The following is a 17500-nucleotide window of genomic DNA, read 5'->3' as shown; positions in this document are numbered from 1 at the left end:
TGATGAACCAGTAGAAATATAAAATATGTAAAATACCGCCAGGCCATCAATGTCTTACAGTACTCTATTAATCTTCTATTTATAATCGCTGTATTTTTTTATTATGATTACTGTATATCCATCAGAGAATGCTAGTGTCTCGGTGGTTAAAAAAAATGTAGTTTTCCTGGAAAATTAGTCGAAACAGTCATCCATTCAACAGGTAAATACAATCATCATTCATAAACTCGATATTACCCATAACCCCTTTATCAGTGTCGGAATGCTGCACAGCTACGTGGAAAATTACTGGGGTTCGTTTATAAATCTGTAAGCCCCAATTTTAATCGATTATGTGGATTAAATTGTTTTAAAGCATTTTTCTGATGTACTGTCTTGCTGACTTCAGACGCATCCGCTAAATAAATAAATGGAAAATGGATGAAAATTTCGCTCCACAGCCGCGGAGGATGGAAAACGTGGCCATGTGAAGTCTGGAAACTTTCCGCTACTCCTCATAAATCAGCGGCGCACGGGGCCGTCAGGACGACACGCCCAGAGCAAACAGGGCGCCTCCTAACGAGACAGATTAAAATATCGCCCAGATTTTGCTCAGCAGTGGGCGTCAGATACCCCCCACAGGGTTAGACGGTGCAAAGCCACAGTGACGGGTGTTGCCCAGAACAAGCAGCAGATCCCCAGCGGAAGCCCCAACTCTCCTGTCTACCAGCAGCGTGATCAGAGCAAATGCTAAAATCATATTCCCACCACACTTCATTTTATTCCTGAAAAGCGTCTTTTGCTGTGCAGGATTTGATTGGGGCTGAGTAACAGATTAAAAGAAAACAAACAAAAAAAAATAAAATAATAATAATAAGTGGCCTTTTCAGAAGCTCGATGCACGTTTCTTAACGTGTCGCGAACAATAAAGAGATTTTTAAAGCCCTATCTGTACAGCGAGCTGAAAATGACACTTAGCCTCACGGATGCTCCCATTCGTATTTGAATATATCCCTCCCGCCCGCTCTCTCTCTCGTCCCCGAACAAACCGGACAGTAAAACACAGCGTCGCACTTCTGCTAAGCGCTCCAGCCAGAGCGGAGGGATTCCTCAATAAATCAGCCGGATATTTTTTTGGTCAAGCGTTAGCCACCTCTGACGCTGGGGAAAGGGTGATATGTCCTGCATGCAGTGAAGATTAAGGTACTGTTATCTACCACACGCTTATGTGAACTGCACTGTCACACTGCAATATAATGGAGACATTTCATGAGTAAATAAGCAATTGAGTAAGTCAAGAAGATACTTCTGCCACTTAGACATTTGTCACACCCAGGGTTGTCGGAGGGGTATGGAAACCTTGGCAGATTCGAGCAGGAGGCCCAGTGCTTTATAGGGAAAATCTACCTTTGGGGGACTCTGTCTGGCAAAATCTACCAAGGAGAAAGCCCCCAACCCCCGCCCGCTCAGTAAAATCTTTCTGTCATGTGACCCATATGTCTTCAGATTGAAAGTGCAGGGCTAAGCAAAGGGCCCAAGGTGACATTCTGTCAAGAGACTCAGAATCTCTAGCTACATCCCTGCTCAGCCCAGAAGCTGCGGTGGTACCCAGCGCACAGCAACATGTCTAGACTGGCAACGCCACCAACACAAGGTATCCGCAGGGTCTCTCTTCATAACACCTTTCGTTAATTGTTGTCCAGCGTGTGTTTATTACGCCAAGAAATTCCACTCAGCTGTGGTTTTAAAAGCTTTTTTTTCACTCTCTCTCTCTCTCTCTCTCTCTCTCTCTCTCTCCCTGCCTCATTTATTCACCGCAGTTTGCAAGCTAATATGAAATATTCATGCTAATTTACTGCGGCCCGCCGTCCGCGGACCTCGCACCACCGGAATCCGTCTATCCACTTTGAAAGCCGCTCACACACTGCGACGCTTCAAAAGAAACGCGGCTCATTGTTTTACTTTCAAAGTCATCGTTAGAGGATTTATGCTTATTTATTTATTTATTTATCGCTTTTTTTTTCGAGTGGGCGGCTGGGTGAGTATCGCTGTCATCTAGCGCCTCTGAGGTTGTGGGTTTGAATCCCACCCCCTCCACTTGATTTGTTCAGATTAAGACAGGGTGAACGTACATGTACGTTTTTATTGAGGTCTCTACAGTTATTGATCACACCTGTATGCTAGTGCTGTTTAATATACGTACAGGAGACTTCATGCTCATGGATATGAGCTGGGAGATTTCAATAAAATATTGCCTTTCCTTTAAGTTACATCTTTAAAAATATTTTTACTTCGTACGTTTTTTTTTTTTGTGTACATGTTCGACCGGCTTCTTCACAGCAGTACTGAGAACTTTCTGTCCCATTTTTTAAAATAAAATATCAGCATGAAAGGCGTCCAGTCAATATAAGACTTTCAATAGTTTATTTTTTCTCTCTCTCTCCAGGCTGACTGGATCCTCAGGGTGCATCTGAGAATGTCGCAACAAGTTTTTAAATCTACAGCTACCGGAGGGCAGTGTTCCTTCTTAGAGCATCGTTACACCTTGCTTTTGTGTGCATTTCCACATAAGCACATATCCAGCGTGGGGTCACACTGTCACAGTTTCCTCCAGTGCCAGTCAAAACACGAGTGGCGCCCTAGGCGAGCTTCACTACCGGCACCTTCTGTCTGACACAGACTGAAATTATGTTGCTAGGTCAGTGCCCCTCTCATAAGGGGGCGCCCTAGGCAGCTGCCTATGTTGCCTAATTGGAGAGCCGGCACTGATTTCTGCAATTGTGGTTTACATCCACTGCCCCCGTGCCCTTTGATGCCCCTCTCATGGGGGGGGGGGGCACACTTCTTTCCTGGGGGCTGAACATTGACTACACATGGACCACACCACAGCCTGGCTAAACAATAAGCGCCGGTTCCTGTGGCTTCCTTGGATTCACGGTAATTTCGAGGGCAGCCGCTGACTCGTGTAGCTCCACAAACAGAGCATTGTGCTGGTAGAGCAAAGGTGGCGGGTTCAATTCCCTGGGAGAGAATGCAAATTTATAACCTATCCCTCTACTGAAAATTGCTTTGAATAAAAGTATCAGATAAATGAATCGAATGTAACATCCACCTTTATACCTATGCTCTGGACATAAGGGGGCGGCTGCATCTATTTCTGCCGCTAAGCGCTCGTGAACCGCGAGGGAGTCCGGCGAGCACCTGCTACCGCGGCTCCCGCAAAGCGAGTGTGAGGTCTCGCCCTCAAAGGTCCTCTTTGTGCGGCCCCATCGCGCGGAGATATTCGGACAATTTCATAAGGCTGTTCGGGAACCATCTCCGGATTCCTCCGCTCGGATTATATTCGCTTCAGAGGATACAGCACGAGGCTTTTATATCAGATCTCGCGCCGAAGGGGTCAGCGCACAGCGACACATCAATTCACGTCTGTTCATCCGACGCTCCCCCACTGGAGCAAGGATGATCTCAGCGACGGCAAACGCCTGGCACTGGGACCGCGTGCCCGGAGACACCAAACTACAGTGGAGGATGGGGGGGGGGGGGGGGATGCAGCATCCTAATCGAGGCAGCGGTGCCCACACATCACACGCCATAATCACTGTACGAAAGCCAGAGAGATTGGTGGGGGGCGCACGGAAAACGGGGAAGTTGCGCACTTGACCTGCCAAAGTTTGAAACACATGACATGGAAAGGGGGGGGAGTAGGCGGAGTCAAAGACAAAAAAAATGAGGGGGAGCGTTCTGTATTCATACCATAATTCCAACTGAGGCGTGGAAGTGGGGATGTAGGTTTCATGTGGAGATGGTGGGAGCAGGGAGGCGGTGATTTTTCAGCTCAACCCCCCCTTCCGTGTAACTTTAACACTCTCACACGGAGACTCTCAAATCACCCTAGCAGCGGCGGTTTGAGGATTAATATCTTTTTCTTTTTCTTTCAAATCTATTTCACATCACAACCTAAAATCCACACATCTCTTTATAAGGACTCCCATTCAAATATTTTTCTATATATGAGTTTAAATTATTTTTGCTCTTATATTAGTCACTGTATATTAAATTACTGCACAGTTCAGCCACATCACATACCACGGCTAATTTTCACCCATTTAAAATATGCTGAAGTTTGCCCTTTATGAACTGCAGCGTGTGGATAAAGTTTGAGTCGTGCATGATTAGGGATGTCACAGATCTCTTCGTTCATAGCTAAAGTATTACTCTCTTTGCGTTCTGAAAGAGAAAAAACCCTTGTGATTTTTTTGCAGCACAAAAGTATGATATTTAATTTATTTCCTTCTGCTGGAATGACTTCGCGAGGACTCAGTGTGATTGTATGTAGAAAGTTCCCCAAGAAGAAACCTAACACACATAAAAAGCTATTTAACAAGACATCGCAGACACGTGACGTATAATTACAACAATTTCCAAGACATATTAGTAAAGTTAACTCCCACGATCCTAAAAGTCAAAGCCACTGGCGTTAAAGTGTTAAAAAAAAATAATAATTAGCGGGCATGGCAATTAAGAGACAAAACAGAAGTTGAGTTTCATTTGGATTTAGAAAAAAAGGACGACGAGTAAAATCCTACCTCTGTCGGGTGCCAGAACAAAAAAAAATGCACCGGCAGGAACAGGTCAGAAAACCATGAGCTGATGCGCGGACAGCGTCGCCGATCGTTTCTGATGATAACCTATATTTACACGGACGGTCTAGAGAGCGAGGAGATCCAGAAGCAGGCTGAGCCCCATGTACCTACACTGGGCAGGAAAGCATCGCCTCCTGGGAGGATTACAGACTGGCTCTCGGGCAGTTAGCGCTAACAGTAAGAAAGTACGTTAGTCCTCTCTGTGCATTCGGTAGGACAGGAGCGAGAGGCGAGCATCCTTTAAGGGTAGAAATATCCAGCGTGAGCTTGTCCCTTAATCCTCAAACGTGCAAACCAGGCGAGAGATTGGGAGCGCGGCGTAGCATCAACATTGTTCTTCCTAAGGCAGCCAGTTCTCTATCCCCCCACTCCCCACACATCCTTATTTATTTGGGACTGGATCTGAGAGAGAGAGAGAGAGAGAGAGAGAGAGAGAGAGAGAGAGAGAGAGAGAGAGAGAGAGAGGGGCAGGGATGAGGGTAGCAGAGAGAGAGAGAGAGAGAGAGAGCTTGTACTGTCAGTGTTCAACTACATTAGCATCTCAGGGCTGGTGTAGGTGGAGTTTTCTTTGCAGCAGAAGGGATCATGATTTTAAATCCGAAGGAGAAGGAAAACAAGAGAGTGGAAGGAGGGAAGAAAGGAAAGGATAAATGGATGGATGGAAGGACAGCATAGAGGTGAAAGGAAAGCGGAAAAAAAAGGCATGGGAAAAGGAGGGGGAGGATCAGAGGGAGAACGCTGAGGGAGCTGGCAGAGGAGGGTCCGCCAGCTGCCCCGAAGTTGGCAGAATGACAGGCCCGGCCCACCCCGACTTGTTAACGTTAATTAAAATATTTAAAGGTGCACTTTCCATTTCACGGAATAGATAGATGGAGAAATTCTGATTTTTCAATATAAAACATGATTCACTTTCAATTATGGTAAAATGCAGTTAATTAATATGAATATATTTCATTATATTATTCAAAGAAACTGACTGAAATTTTGCACGTTGAAACGCAGAGGAAATACATACCTTGTACTGTAATCTGCAAATACACACTCACGCTCACAGAATATTAATATATAAAATCACAAAAAATAAATGTTATTTATGCAGTTTATTTTTAAGACGGACATCTCTGTAGGTGTATTCAGTAACACCTGGGGTCCTGGCTGTCATTGGGGACATGTCTCACCCCCCCCCCCCCCCCCACTGCCATGGCACATCCAGCTGCACCCCCATCACCCCCCTTGAGGGACAGCCTCAGCCTGTCGGGATCCGCTCCCCAGCTCAGCAGCGCACGTGGCTCCACCGAGGAGCTGACATTTCCTCGTTTCACCACGAGATAAAGCCGGGAGTGCGGTCGGATGTTATAAAGAGGCGATTCAAGTTACGTGCTCTGCTCAAGAGCCGAACTGCAGGGGGGGCCCTCCTGGGATTTACGCCGATGCCCTTTCTGGGTTACGAGTCCATGTCCTTGACCACTGCCTACCTGCTGAAGCCACAGATTTTCAGCCTTGATCTTGCATCGGTCGTATTTCACAGAAGAAAGATCTCCGTGATTCCGAGATTTCTCATCAGCTGCCAATTTTGCACAGAAAGATCTCGCTTTCCAATATAGATATAAAGTATATTTACACTCACATATAGTTCATTTAGCGGCAACTTTTGCGCAAAGCTACGTACAAGTGAAGCAAGCAGCACGTTGCATACGTAGATGCTGTCAAGGAGTCGACTAGACATGACTGAAGCTAGGCTGAGCTTCCAGTGAAGATCCAGGTATGAGTGTAAGCAGCACTGGAGCAAGAGCCACGCAGCGTCTTCTAAGGAAAGCCAGAAGCCAAAAAGACTATTATTCAAACCAGCAGAAAGTTAAATACTAAGAGCATTCGGGGAACGTGGAGTGGTGTAGGCTAGTAGAGGGATTCCTGGAACAGATGCGTTCGTAGCCTACCTACCTTTTACATTTTCAAAAGGAGACTCCCATGCAATCCGCCCGATTAGCATGCATGTTGGCGCTCAGCGGCGTAAATCTGAGGTAACGCGTCAGCCCTGTGTAGGAAGTCCATCCGGATCCAAGGAAATTACATTTCGCTCACAGTTTTTGGCTCTAGCTGGGCTCGGTGCTTAGGGATAAAGTAATAAATCACATTAATGCCGCCGCTTCGTTTAAAGTCTCGCTCTGTCTGGGTAACAGGATTCGGCCCCCACCCGCCGAAACGTCACAGGTGAGCAGCTCACATACGATATTCATAAGTACCACGGCGTCTCATTTTTTATTATTGTATTTTTAATTTTTTTCTTGTGTTCCTGGTCGTTCTAAACATGTGAACTGGAGCGGCTCTTAATTCTCCCGTCACCCTTGTGTTCAGCTGAAATAAGACTTGCTAGGTGTGACTACACTGGGCTTGGTGACCCTAACCCTACCTGACCACCAGGGGGCGTAAACAGGGGCGGGGTCAGAGGGGACACTGGCCCCACCTGAAAGCTGATTGGCTGCCGGAATGCCCCCTCCCTGTCACTCAAGAGTTCAAAACATACCATTGGCTAATTATACAGTTGGCCCCATTGTATGATTTAGGACTCTTCTTAAGCCCCCCCGAATTGAAAATTTGAAAATCACAATTAATAGCTACCCTGTTTGGAAGACTGATTACTGGATGGATGGATGGATGGATGGATGGATGGATGGATGGAAAAATCAGCCTTTGGTATAGCATTGCTGAAAAGACTGGGGGGGAAAAAATCATATAAATGCCCCCGGCAAAGTAATTCTACCAACTGTTGGTTCTGAAGACCCATGTCTTATCTTCAGTGGCCAAATCTCATTCATTAATGACAAAACCCCTGCATTTGTCTGGCAGAAGAACAAAACAACCAAAATGAAAGATCGTGCGAGTCTGTGGGAGTTACTCATGCCTAACACCAGTACCATCCATTGCGGGGGCATGTTCTTAAGCCTGCGGGGCTGCGTGACGCTCCAGTGCATCCCGCATTCTGCACACGCACAGCGCCCTAACGCAACAGGGATGCACCCCAGAGGAAAAGCTGCCCGTGTGCAGGCTTGTGATTCCAGTCTTGGTTTTGCTCCTTTTTGAAACCGAATGTAACCTAGCGAAGGCCTTGCGTTCGCTATTCACCCACTGTTTGCATGGACAAACAGTCACTACGCTAAATATTAAATAAACATATCCCTTATTTAGAAGACGCTGAAGCAGCATGTTCTGCTAACCAGCTACCTGGCTGCGATCTTCTGACTCACTCGCTATTTATTTAGTCTTTGAAACATCCGAAGGGGGGGCGGGCGGGGGGAGGGGGTGTGTTGGGGGCAAAGTGACTTTTTGAGTGGGACATCAGAAACAACAAACCCGCCCCTGGATAGAACAACTGAAACCGAAATTACCTAATGGGTTTCCTGATTGGCGCCGGTTCTGAGAAGCGAGCACTCGCTCTTCGCCTCTCACAACAAAACACTCGAACGGCTCCTTAGAAACGCAAAGACAGACTTGCTGCCGTCGCCAAGCAAACAAACATCCCATCTCACACATCCCAGCTTATGTGATGCATATATTCATAGCAGGAGAGTCCACGTTTAAAATGCCGCTACCAATTCCGGAGCGTTTGCAGACAGCTCTTGAAGACTTTATCCAAGAGAATAATTCACAGAGAGCGCCTCTATAATTCAAAAGCGAAGATGTCGCGTCTGAATTTTACATAAAATGAAGGGCGCGTTGCATATTAGGCCTAGCGGGTCAAGACTTTTTAAAGCCGAAATACACAAGCTACAAATGGGCAGGGCTGGTCATTACTATAGGCGGCCGCCTAGGGCGCCAGCTTCTGAGGGGGCGCTGACTTGCCAGTCAATTTACATTTGCCACAAATGGGGGGCGCCGCCTAGGCCAAATGGGAGGTATATTATTATAACTATGCGTAAATATACCCGGCACTGCAGATGGGTATATATAACTACAACTGTGCATACATATGCACGTTTTTATTTATTTCCTAAAAAAAAAAACAAACTTAGTGTCAGTAGCTGAGACAGGCAGATAAATCTAAATTAAATTTTAACACAGTGACTTCCGTATTTCAATTTATAAGTGGAAATACTGCAGATTGAAACACAACATGAGCAGTTCATGATTAAACGAGACTCTATCACAACATAACCAACTGTCACAGATGTAACATTCTGTATGGTGACATTGTCGCACAAAAGTACATGTAAAACCCCCCCTTCTTATTTGACAGGATACACCCACGCCACACCTCAAAACAGATTATGTCACCGAAAGCAAGATCCCGCTTCACTTCCCAAATTAAACAAAAATGCTGCTTACCGTTTTGTGTTTTCAATATGATATCCTTCGCTTCTGAATAAAATACGACGCAGACTTGGCGTAGTTCTACACTATTTTTAGTGTGTACTTTCAATTCTATATAAGGAGCTCTCCTCCCATGATGCAAATTTAGCCGTGAAAACACCAGTGTGATCCCGCTGTCCGGAGCGACGGTCTCCACGCTTCCTGACTGCGTCTCATGGAAAGTGGAAACTGGAAAGTTTCCCCACACAAGGGTCACGTTTTTTTTTCCCCTGTCGTGTGGCCCTCGCCCCAGGAGTGAAAGGGAAAGATCTGAAATGACAGAGGAATCTCCAATCCCGGACACGCTGCGTGTTATCGCTGCCAAATAAAGTCGCGGCTTTTCATAGCTCCCAGCACCGGACCCCTGCGCCCAACTTGGCGTCTTTTTTAGTACACGTGCGTCTCCCCCCCAAACCACAGACAGCTGTTGCTGTCCTTACACCCCCGCGACCGTTTCTGTAAGACTTCCCAGCCCTTCCGGATCGTTCTTTCATGACTGTCCGAGTTATTTAATACTCCTGCATTTACGTGAGAATATACATTTACATTACATCTGCTGCTGCAAATATATTAAATCCTAACAGGGAAATACAGTATTATACAAAATGTATGGGTGAGTAATTTTGAAATCGTTGTTAATGTAAACCGAAGTGACTTTATGAAATGATCATTGAATATCTGTAACAAAAACATAAAAAGAGGCAAAGAGGGGCGAATGTAAATATTCTGACCTTAAAACACCTCGTCGTCTTCCCGTCTTACTCCAGTTTGGCTGTACAGTATCTCTGTACTGATACTAATTAAAATACTAATAGCTAAACACATACAGATAGTTCAAGGTCAATCGGGTTTCATTAATAGAATTATCTGCTGACAATAAAGTCTAGTGTACCATTTCCATGGCAACATAAATCACAGAAACCTGACCGATGTCGTTGCCTTCCCTCCACCCCACCCGGCGCACACATGAGACAGTCTATTAATCTGGGAATGACGCTTCGCTCGTGCAGACTGACAGTTTCATTACAGTGAAAATTGTAAGCTAATGAACTATATTTAAAAACACCGAACCACCGGTAAAAAGGAGAAACATATGCAGAAAACTTCAAATGGAAAAACACAATATTGTTCTCATCAAAGATGATTTAAGGTTATTAGAAATAGCAGGGTTATTAGAAGTACTACCATTGGACGATTATCATAATAGGCGGTTTTGAAACTTGTTGACTAAGAGTAGAGTGACAATATAAAGCAGTATGATTTTCTAACATCTAACTTTCAACTTCTCAGCCAGTACAGAGTGATACTGAGTCTATGCCAGAGTGCACGGGGCAAGAGGCAGGGCATGCACGCACCCTTACACTCACTGTCGCCCCCTATAGGAAATTCTGAGATGACAATTCACAGAAACCTAGAATAAGAAAACAGCAGAATAGAGATACTTCATTAATTCCAGTGGGGGGGGGGGGTTCTATTTTTGTTTTACCCCATCTTGTCCTCCATCAGACACACATAATGCAGGAGATGAAGCTTTGGGGGGGTGGGGGGGGGGAAGTGGGGGGGGGGGTGGTCATAGCTAAGTGGCAGTGACCTTGCAGTGTCTGAGGAGCTGGGGGTTAAGGGCCTTCCTCTGGGGTCCACATACATGTGACTGTTTGGCTGAGGGCAGGTTTTAACCAGTGACCTTCTGATCACGGGTGCGGATGCTTAGCCCACTGGGACACACCCCACCCCTGAATATACACACATTTATCATCTATCCAGCGAAGGGCTATACTGCATAAAGGAAGTATAAAACTGAACATTTGAAAATCACAACAAATAGCTACCCTAATTTGGATGGATGGATGGATGGATGGATGGATGGATGGATGGATGGATGGATGGATGGACGGATGGATGGATGGATGGATGAAAAATGGCCTCTGGCCATTACTGAAATGATGGGGATGAAGCACTATATTCTCACATTATGATCCTGATAAGTCAAATCAAGATTCCAAAGTAAATATTTGGTATTCTAGTCATTTCAGTTTTCAAAATAAATGTCACTGACAGACAAACACTTTTTAAATTTGTATTTCGTGTTGGAATAGTAGCAAGAGCGGCCTAGGTCCGGCCGGCGGGCTAATCGATACAAGCAACCTGCCGTAAGAGGTTAATCTGCCCAATAGAAAAACCTTCACTAAATGCCAGCTAATTTCCTGAAGCATTAGGCCACATTGTATTACACCTCGTATAACAGTTTGAATTGAGTCTGCAGATACGTTCCGCAAAGAACATCTAGATCAACACGGAGAAGAGAAAAAAAGGTGAGGAACATCTGCCCTTTAATGGGTCGTTGTCCTTTTAAAGTACAGCTGAGACAGAGACTTTATTAAGAGCGTAGAAACTATTAGGAGTGGAATGAATGATAAAATTCGGCAGCTGGAGGGGGGTGTGGATTTGTTTTGAAAGCCTGACAGGAAATCCATCACGTCCTGATTATTTTGCACATCGTAAGGCCCGTTCGGCTTGGACTATTTTAGTTATGCTAAGCGGTAACCCTGTTAAGCTGTAGGGGAACCCACCACTGTATCATAAATAACAGCGGCTGCTAGAAAATGTTTTTTGAAAAAAAAAAGGTCCTTTAGGGTGGGGGGCGCTCTCAAGTTAGGCTGATGTAACACCGGGTAGAAATGAAGAGTTTCGCAGGATTGTCCCAAGGGCGTGAATGAGAATGACTAAGTTCTGAGTCAGAAAGACTTCTGAACAATAAACACTAAGAATAACGGAGATGTGATTTGAATGGAAAGTAACTTGCTTAGCGTTTAGATTGCATTGCAGACACCCAGCATACACTCTTTACGGGAGGCAGACGGGCTTCCCCTGTTCACCGTCTCCCCAGCAAACGTGCAGTAAAGCTGTACATCCTGAACGCACAGCGAGTTTTGGACCGCCGGTTTTGGACTCGCCGGTCGGGTCTGAACGTTCTGCACAGGCAGCCGGAATCCCCACGCATGTCTGAATCGGTCTCTTTAGCTGACTCACGGTGGCATTTATATCCAAATACTCCCAAAAAACACATTTTCCCAGCTAAGAACATGATGATCAGATCCATAGCGACAATCTCCAGAAGTGCGTAAAGGTAAAAGGTTCAAGTGAAGTCCCGGTCTAGTTTCAAAAAGAGTTTAATGCCACAATCTCCAGGCCCCCTGGAATAGGATTGGGAGGGTGCAAAGGAGAGAAGGGTCTAATACTCTGTATCCCTTAATATTATTAAAATGCAAGCTATTATCTCACATCGAAACGCAATACAAAAGGATTGTTGTACCACAAAAAAATGCAATATGCAAAATACAGGAAATCTTAGATTAATGAGTTATGAATATGTTCTGGACTAGTTGCTTTCGGTATAATTCATCTTCCAACAGAATTAAACTTCACAATCTTTTTTAAGTCAATAAACAAAAACAATGTGTAATAGTAAGCTCAACAGGCAACACTACTCATCCATATAACTGAAAGGTTAGTCAACTGATTAATACACAACCAGCAGGGATGCTGGAACGACTTAAAAGCTTAAACAATCTGGAACAAACCTAATTCACGTAACACATATACGACTCAGACTGCGGTTTTCTCTGAGCATTCTCTAATTAGATATTCATAGTTTTTATTAGACAAAACAATATGGCACAATGAAAAGGTACAGTGACTCTTTATTGCTGTCACTTACTAAAACAATTCCATCGGGATATTAAAAATACGTCATTGTTGGTGGAATGATTTAGCCCTTCCGGGAATAGGAACGTAATCGATGTCATATTTTATGGTTTTGAGTTGGGAAAATGGTTCAAAGCTAAAACAATCACAAAATGCCTTAGGAAGCTCAACTAGGTCTGTCAAGCTAAAACATCTTCTAAGCTGAGGTGAATTTTACGTGAGTTCCTTCGTCAATGGATAACTTACAAAGGAAATGTGTTTCTGATTTGATTGGCTTAAAATGATTGTGTATGCGTGTAATATCAATGTAATGGTAATGCGTGTTTGATTACGTTTATCAAACCATATATACGCCGATACTTAAAAAATACATTCTCAAGTCTCGAGGGTATTTGCGTTTATGGGTTTCTCAACAGAATCATTCGCATTCAGTTCTTTCTTTGAGTAAAATATGAGAATAACCCAGGCTCGACGGCACATCTTTGGATTAGGGATGTCCAAGTATTAGAACTTCGCTTTCTCAAAGTCTCTTATGTCCATTTTATCGTAGCGTGACTGCATGGCGCATTATCTCTTGGTGTTTAAAACGTAATCGCTGACACTACTTTGTGATTTAAATAATCTATTTGTATGTCGAATGAGCATTTAGCATAAAAAAACGAGATGGGCAGCGATTGTGGTGCAGTAGTGAGGCAGCTGAGGATCCGTCATTCAGTCTCTGCCTGGTAATTGGTTTCTGAGGTGCTTAGGTAGGGTGGAACATGGACGCGGAGACAGGTGGAGCGGAAGGCCCTGCCGGCTGATGTCTTTGATACTTATTTCTCTCCAGGGACCAATAAAGCCAACAAAGTGTTGGGTGCGTAGATACCCAGAAAAGGAAGAAGGTGCGGTCCATTTTGACGCGCCGTGGAAAGTCTGCAGCTGGCTCAGACGCTGCTGTAAGTTCTGAGGAATTAAAGTGGGTCAGATGGTGAAAGACTGGCCTAGCGTGCGATACTAGTGGGTTTGTCTGCCAGATTTGCTATGTAATACTATCCCCGGCCACTAGGGTTAGGGTTAGTAGCACGTTTACGCTTCATCTGGAGAGGAGCAAGAGTGGCGAGAGGGGACAAGGAGAAGGAAAATAGACTTCGTAAGGTGGCAACGCAGCTAACAGGGAACGTTGCCAGAACTTTACGAAACGTTATGTAAAGGTCTTCTCAAAGTTGACTAGGATTATTACCTGAGCATCTTCTTGACATAGTTATTTTTGGAAAATATTGTTTCATAATAAACCTGTTATTTTATAAAGTGTGACAGTAACATCGTAGTGCCCGCCAATCCGCCGTGCCCTTTATCAGAGGTGGAAAGTTCAGGTCCAGAAAGTACAAATCCAGGCCAAGATTTCGTTTCAACCAACCACCCTGCTGGAGAAAAAAAACAGTATAGACCAGCATAGCTGGTTACCAGCATAACCAGAATAATGCATACTGGTTATACCAGCATAAATTGTCTTTTGGCATTAGTGGATCAGCATCGTTAATGAAATATTGCTGGTGGACCAGCCCAGCTATGCTGAATCATGCTGGTCTATGCTGTTTTTTTTCCCCAGTAGGGCAGTTGAGTGCTCAACCGGTTGGTTGAAACAAAGTCCTGGTCTGGATTTGTACTCTCTGGATCTGGAATTTCAACCTGTGCCCCTCCAAGCATTTCTGCTTAATTATTCTTATTTGTAACAGTGGGGTAACGTTCTGGGAAAACCGAACAGTTTGAACATTCCCATACCTCGATCGTAACGCTCGGTAAACATTCCTGAGAAATTGGTAGCTGGGAGGGGGCTCTGCCATGGGTGTCTCCTTTTGGTCACAGAGTGAGAGCCAATGCGGCATTTGTGCTTTTTGCATTGATTGGTACTTTTGGGACTGAGCTTGATATTGCGGCCAACACACAGGGCCATAGGACTGAATTATGCCAGCGTGTTGAGGTGCCTTCTGTCTAACGGTATATTGGTGTAGTCTTGTTGTTATTTTATGACAGTCTTGCCCTTTGACCTGAAGCTGGTTAGTCGGAGCCACAGAGTTTGTTTAAATATGTACTCTAGTGAGTCTGTAGTTAGTATACGGCTCACAAACGCCCCGTATATTTTTCTTGTAGGTACCGTCAAGGCCTTAGGTCAGGGTTTGGTGTTGCGGGAAGCATCATTTCACTTCACGGGGGACGTGGGCGATGACAGGCAGCCAGCTTCAGGGCTCAGGGGGATCAAAGAGGCCCCTGAGGTTTGTGTCCTCCTGCTTTGCCTGTTTAAATTCCATTTCCCTCCGCTAGAGCTTGTGTCCTGAGTGACGTGACATGACCCGGGCAAATCAGTACTGCTGTTGGCCTCTTCAGCCTGACTGTTTCCTTTATCCAGTGGCTGATAAATGGAGATGTGACTCCCAGGATATGGTCTGCCTGCCTCTATGTATGGTGGCAGGATCAGCATTCGCTAATGACCAATCGAATTCTGACCAATCAAATTCTGACCAATCATATTATGACCAGTCAAATTCTGACCAATTAAATGCACGTATAGGGTACTAATACAAGGTGTGGATCCTCCATGAAGCCATATATGGTTTTGAGTAGCAAAATGAGACCTGGAAATTGTAACACAATAACGTGGTTGTATCAGATATACATGCATCGACAATCACAGTTTTTCCACATATCAACATGTCGCCCGCAAGCTATAATGTATTTAGTGTGATGTCTGCTGTGTATGATGTGATTTGTGACCAGGGGATATAGCTTCATATCTGAGATGGGGCCTGAAAATGATTTACTGATTATAGCAATATATTTGTGACAGTGACATAAACGATGTTCTGCAAAGCTGCGGAACACATGTCATTTGTCTTTGATGGTTGGCCCCCCTTTGCTACTTAACTCCCAGTCGGTGGCCTGGTGAATGAGGCCTCTATACCTCCGAATGGAAGGTTGCTGGTTTGAATCCTGTGCTAAGCAGTCACAGTGCTACTGGGGTTTCAGTATGTGTGTACATGTTTCTAAAGGAGAGCAAGGTGGGATGTGTGGAAATAAGCAATGTACCTGTGTAAGTGGCAAATAACAGCTATAACTATTTATACCTAGGCATAACACATTATAACCATGTTCATTATGCATTATGAATGCTCTATGAAGCTCTTATCTATAAGGCACTATATATACCTTCATAATACAATATAAAGACTTATACTGACCATTGTAATGCATTATGAAGGTATCTATGGTGCATTATAGATGAGAGCTTCATTGATCATTTATAATGAATAACGAAGATGGTTATAATGTGTTATGCCTTTTTATAAGTGGTTATACCCCGTGTATTATACTTTATGGATGCGTTATAATGCATTATACATGAGTGCTTTAAGTATAGTGTTACCCCCGTGATTTCATAAAGGGACTTATTTGTCTTTATTTGCAGAGGTGTAAAGTTCAGGTTCGCAAAGTACAAATCCAGCACAGGATTTCATTTCAACCAACCAGCTGGGTATCACAAATCACAGTCACAGAGTACTCAGCTGATCGGCTGAAACAAAATCACGGTGTGGATTTGCACTTTCCGGAGCTGAACTTCCCTCCCTCTGTTCATCTGCGCGTCGTTCACTCGCCTTGTCAGGTGTCCCCCGCTTATGTTCCCTTCACGCCACGGCAATGCAGGCAGCGGTTTGCATTATTTCTGGATCCGAGGTAAAGCCCAGCCCTCGCGGGGTTACCGGGCCGGTACTCCTGAGCGGATCTGAGGCCCGAGTTCATATGAACCTGGGCCTCTGCGTTTTAAAGCCGGATCCGAAGCGACAGATCGCGTTTCCTCTTCCCTGATAGGATCCGTCAGCCGGGGAATCTCTCGCTGCCGTCTCCAGTCCGGGATTATTCGCTTATCTCTGTCAAACTGGTGGGGTTTTTTTTTTTTTTACGCTGAGGCCATTCTGCTACACTGGAACCCCCGCCCCCCCCCCACTGGAGAGCTGGGCTGCTGTGAACAGTGTGGCTCCAGCTGTATGCTGCTGTAAATCCCGTTTTAATTTGAAATATACAATGGTGGTTTAAAAAAATATATGCCCCAAATTGTTTGTGTCAAGAGTTTTGAGAGCCGGCAAACATCCGGAACCATAAAATCCGGATTATCTCTGGATGTCCATTTAACGCCTTTGCATTATTAAGTCAGTTATCCATAAAGATCCCATTACAGAGTATAATACTACTGGTGCGTTACCCTACAACCTGCTGGTAACCAGTCACCATACAAGATATTGTGGAAAATGTTATTACAGCATTGTGGGGAAAGCACAAGGCCAGTCACTAGATCACTATGGCAAAACTAATGCGGAGGGCAATTAGTGGCTGTGGGATGTTTTGGGATAATTGAGCACACTGGCTTTAACTAGACAGACTGGGGGTGGCATGTGTCGGATTCACACATCCTAGTTTAACAGGCACAGATGTCCTCTTGCAAAAGCTTCTTCGTGTTTGTAAAGTGCAAGTGGAAGGGAGATCAGGAGTTTAAAGGCACGAAGAACAAATATATAGATGATTGGCTCGCAGAATTTTAATGAGACGAGCCAATCGGGAAGCCAGGAATAAAACCTCATTGGCAGACCCCAAATCGGTTGTTTAACTGGGAAGCCATATTCACAAGCTGACCTGGAGCAGTGTGTAAGGCAGTGATGTTAAAAATATATATTAAAGACTGTTACTTCGACTGGTGTGTGAGTGTGCCCTGCGATGGGCTGGCCCCCCATCCTGGGTTGTTCCCTGCCTCGTGCCCATTGCTTCCGGGATAGGCTCCGGACCTCCCGTGACCC

At 44.8% G+C, this 17500-nt stretch overlaps 1 protein-coding gene across 3 annotated transcripts in view; it reads right to left on the bottom strand.

Annotated features, from left to right (window-relative positions):
• Positions 1-9348, bottom strand: part of sgcd (sarcoglycan, delta (dystrophin-associated glycoprotein)) — a 133202-nt gene extending 123854 nt beyond the window's left edge. For 2 of the 3 annotated variants that reach the window (XM_048997644.1, XM_048997645.1), the window contains exon 1: positions 8946-9347. The gene's annotated coding sequence lies outside the window, so the exon portion shown is untranslated. Of the gene's footprint in view, positions 1-4565; positions 5025-8945 lie in introns of all 3 variants that reach the window. The other variant, XM_048997646.1, reaches the window with a different exon arrangement.
• Between the last annotated feature and the right edge of the window lie 8152 nt (positions 9349-17500).

This window comes from Brienomyrus brachyistius, unplaced genomic scaffold, assembly GCF_023856365.1.
Source record: "Brienomyrus brachyistius isolate T26 unplaced genomic scaffold, BBRACH_0.4 scaffold35, whole genome shotgun sequence".
In the NCBI taxonomy this organism is placed as follows: Eukaryota; Metazoa; Chordata; class Actinopteri; order Osteoglossiformes; family Mormyridae; genus Brienomyrus; species Brienomyrus brachyistius.
This window is presented reverse-complemented; position numbering and strand designations above follow the sequence as displayed.